Below are 4840 nucleotides of genomic sequence, written 5' to 3'. Positions count from 1 at the left end.
GAGATGATTTTTTCGCTCCCCTGTAGGATTATGCGCCTCCCTGTTCACGTGAATTGTGGCAGACTTTAACGCTTTTTTTACGTCAAATCACATGACAAGGGGGGCGCATAATCCTTAGGGGAGCACGAAAAAATCATTGCCCTTATGCAAAATATATATTAAAACAGAGGGGATCACCTCCATAAGACTGATCAGATGATCAGAAGTACTAAGGAGGAGTGGCCCAACTTTAAGACCTCCAATGGGGCAAAAAGAATGACCCTAACTATATTGAATGGGGGTTGCAATGCTCACGAAGTGCACTCAGCCGGGTGTTACTTGTTTTAGATAGTGCAACAAATTTTGTGGTCTTTAATGTATCGTTGGGTAACTGGCATACCAAGGCAAAATTATTTTGTGTATGTGCGTGAGTGTATGAAACATATATCCATCTCTCAAGCAATCACCCTTCCAGTTATTTCATTTACAAGTCCAGGGCTGGCCGATGTTTAGGTTAAGCTTCTCAAGAGTCAAGACCTTCTCATGGTAAGGGCTTTTCATAGTATCATGTAGTAAGTGAATATAAATATATCCACAAGTATTCTAATTGGCATGGGTGTAAAATAATGGGCCTCGCCAGTGGCGGAGCCAGGAATTTACACTTGGGGGCCGGACTAATTGTAAAAAAAATGCAAGATATACTCTCTATATATGTATATTCTTTCATAGAATAAAAAGGTTTGACAAAAAAAAGTATATATATCTTTGATTGACATGCACAAAAAATCAAAAAAGTATACAAATCTTTCTATTGAAGCTGTGCCCGCTGATTTTTCATAGAATAAAATTCATCTATGATCATGTCTGTATTGAAACTCTCAGCGATTTCTTTTTCGATGTAGACAATTAAACAATCAGCAAGAAACTCATCCTCCATCTTGTTACGAAGTCTTGTTTTAACAAGCTTCATAGCCGAAAATGCACGTTCTGTAGTTGCAGTTGAAACTGGAAGAGTCAACACAAGACGTATCAATCTATCAATCAAATAATAGATCATTGACTTTCCCGTTGCACTTAATCTCTGGCAAAGTTCAGAAATTGTGGAAATATTTTGAAAATCCGGATGCTGAATTATATCAAGCTCATAATGCTGCAGTTGAAATCTCAAATGAATTTTTTCCTGTTCTGAGAAATCTTGAGGATAAAATCTCTCCACAAGATTACAAATATCATCAATTTTAAAAGATTTATAAGCATCCTTCGGATCAAGAGCAGAACTAAGAATAAGGACTTCCATTGCTTGCTCACTGAATCTACTGTTTAGCTCTTGCAATTGAGAGTCTATTGCAGCATTAAATATATCAACCCGATAATGGTGGTCCATCGTAATGGGATCCTCTGAATGACGTGGGCGACCACGACCTGCTGTATAATGGGCACTCATATCAGGAATATCAATCCCACGTCTTTCGCAAAATGATTTCACTTTCTCAAGCAAACCATTTATCCTGTCTTCCTCAACTTCTGAATGAGTAATTTTGTAGTTGAGACCAAATGTAGAGCATTCAAAATGTCTTGAGAACAATTTTGCAAAGCTTGGCAGAGAATATCAGTGATTCCCATGATTTCTTTCATCAAGTGTAATATAAAAACAAATTCAAAGGATGTCATCACATCATAAGCGGCATTTTCATCACCACGTTGAGAGGAAGTGGTTCCTTCATCGATGATATTCATAAGCACTGCGCAAGATGAAGAAAACATCTTTAGCAAGCTGCAAATAGAATTAAAATGGGAGCCCCATCGAGTATCCCCGGCTCATTGCAAAGTACCAAGTTGATTAGCCCCTCTACCAGTCGCAATCTCATCGATAGCAATCAAATGTGCAATATCAGCCGCTTGGTTAGATTGTAATTCATCATGACGCTTACAGGAGGCACCAACGATATTAACAATGGAAGACAGCTTTGAGAAAAAGTGATGAATAGGAAACACTTCTCTCGATGCTCCAACCAATGCTAATTGTAATTGGTGAGCTAGACAATGCACATAATATGCATATGGGCAATCTTTAAGAAATAAGGCTTGTAAACCATTCCACTCACCACGCATATTACTAGCACCATCGTACCCTTGACCTTGAATGTTTTAAATGTTAAGATTATGATGAGAGAGAACGGTACATATCTCCTTTTTAAGAGTCAGTGCAGTAGTATCTCTAACATGCACGATATAAAAAAAACGCTCTCTAATAAAACCAACCTTATCAACAAACCTCAAAACAAGAGCCATTTGCTCTCTCTTAGACTCATCTCGAGCTTCATCAACAATAATGCAAAACTTTGCATCCCTAATTTCGTCACGAATTGCACTACGCACTTTACTTGAGAAAATATGCAGAATTTCCTTTTGAATTGTGGGCGATGTGTATTTGGCATTCTTTGGAGCATTTTCTAAGACAACCCCAGAAACTTTTTCATTATAGTCTGCTAGAATCTTTATCATTTCAATAAAATTACCTCGATTTTTTGAACTAAAGCTTTCATCATGACCTCTAAAAGCACATGATTGAAATGTTAGCCAGCGAATAGTGTCTATGGAGGTCTTCAGTCGCAATCGGTTAGTCGCAATCGGTTATTCTCAATATCTTGTGATGTTTGTTTTTCTATGAGTTTATCAATATGTTGCAATTGATTCAATAAATCTCGACAAGCTTTCTCAGCAGTCTTATGTGGTGAATTAGGATCTTTTCCAACATGACCTAGAAAGGCACATTTCAATCCGTCATTCACTTTTTTCCAATTTCGAAACCCTTCACTTGTAAACGCGCCTAATCCCGGACGTCTTGTTGGTTCTTTACAAAAAAGATAGCATGGCAAACAAAATGCAGCATCCTTTAAAGGGGAGTATTCTAACCAAGAAAATTTTTTAAACCAAGAAGATTGAAATCGGCGAAGATGATTCTCTACTCCTGAAAGAGGATATTCTGAAAGTAGAAATTGATATGCTCCAGCTCTAAGATATGCACTCCGAATTTCATCTCTTTGATTAATAGGATATTCCCATATTTGAGGACGTAGTGCTAGATCACGTACTAAGGAAGTAGTATCAACTTCTTCATGATGGATTCTTGATAACTTAGAAGGATGTTGCTCAATATTTGACATGTTAGCGTTTAATGGAGATGGTGCAATAACTTCTGAATCATTAACATTCTTCTTCTTGAAGAATGCATCGATAGTTTTTGGTTTGCCCATGATTCAATTTAAAATTTTGAGGAGTGCTTTCACCTGAAATAAAAAAGCTCTCTTCTCAATGGATTGGAACAAATGGAAAACTAGAATTGGAGAGAATTTAAAGAATTATATGTATTGGACAGTCATGCTGTTGGGATTTGGTAAATTGATTGTGTATATTTGGGCATGCAAGCGTGTGAAGCATAAATTTAAGCATAATTACAAGAGTTTTAGGAATAAAGTACGCTTTTAATAGGCTATTCAATGATTAATTAGGATATGCTAAGAAAATAAAGGACTTCAACTACTCATGTTTTTATAAGAGGAAAGAGCTTCATTTTGAAGGAAAATAGAGAAATGGACGAGCATGACTGACCTTAAGAACAAGATGAGGAATGCAAGGGCCTTGGAGTGTTATTGGTCTGATGACAATTGACAAACTTGAATTATGATGGGATTTGTACTGGAGCTTGAGGTACTTGCATGCAGCTTTCCAAGCAGCTAGAAAAGCCTGATGATTTTCCATATTTATAACATTAACAAAGTACTTCATTTCCTTATAATAACAAGAACCCAATTCCAAGATAACCATGGCATTTTCATGTGAAACATATTCTTTTGTCGAAATTAGACATGGGTTCACAAAAAAAAACCATTGGAAGAGCCGAAGAGCAGATAAAAGCTCCTCTCTGGCTCTCTGTCTGTAGATTTTTTATTTGTTTAAAATTTACTCAAGGAAGACTACACATGTAACACATTGAAAATTGAAACTAAAATTTGGGTATGGGAGAAATGTGAAGGAGAAAGAACTGAAAGGAACATTGCTTTTTAAAAATAATATAGTAATGCACTAATGCTAAATCTAACTCAAGCAGACAAGCATGATAAGTTGAATATTCTTAAGGGAAAGATATAAATATTAAATATATCCACTAATCCATGAACTGAACATGTGTTTCAAGAGAACTTTAAAAATTGGAAACAAAAGAAAGGAAAAGGGGTCACATAAATAGAAGTTACAAAACCATGACTTTGTGATCTTTCAAGATATACAATTCTGATGCCTCTGTTAGAAAGGAAAAAAGAGAGTTAAATCTTAAAACCTATGATAGATTAGATATAGGAAGTTTTTCATGAAAATGGGATGCAAGTCATAATCCAAAACAACCAAAGCCTTAAATGATTGAACAGGGCCTTATTCTCAATCCAAAATAAATATTTTTTGAAAAGCCCCTTAGTCTCTTAAACGAACAGCGCCTTAATCCAAAATCAAACAGAGAATTCCCCTCTCCCAGCTGGCTAGCTTTAAAATATCATTTTTAAAATTAGGTGTTTACACCAAGATTGTAAAATCCTGGGTTTTAGAAGCTAAAACCTAGATTTCATAAGGTAAAACTTGATGGTACAGTTTGAGGATTGTAAAATCCCTGTACAATCCAGGTTTTAGCTTATAAAATCCAAGTTTCAGCTTATAAAAGTTAGATTTTAAATTGTAAAATTCAGGATTTTGCAACCCTCAACCCTGCTGGATTATAAAATCTATGTTTGATGTTTCCAAATGAGTAATGACCAAATTCCAAATAGTCAAATAGAGAACGAGAAAGCCGAAAGAAAGACAGAAAAAA

At 35.8% G+C, this 4840-nt stretch overlaps 1 pseudogene; it reads right to left on the bottom strand.

The window, feature by feature from the left end:
- Positions 1-787: 787 nt before the first annotated feature.
- LOC143849428 (uncharacterized) lies at positions 788-3236 on the bottom strand (annotated as a pseudogene).
- Positions 3237-4840: the final 1604 nt, after the last annotated feature.

Source organism: Tasmannia lanceolata, unplaced genomic scaffold, assembly GCF_043159265.1.
Source record: "Tasmannia lanceolata isolate RefF3 unplaced genomic scaffold, GAP_Taslan_0.1 ptg000018l, whole genome shotgun sequence".
In the NCBI taxonomy this organism is placed as follows: domain Eukaryota; kingdom Viridiplantae; phylum Streptophyta; class Magnoliopsida; order Canellales; family Winteraceae; genus Tasmannia; species Tasmannia lanceolata.
The sequence above is the reverse complement of the archived record's forward strand: the minus strand, read 5'-3'. Positions and strand labels throughout refer to the sequence as shown.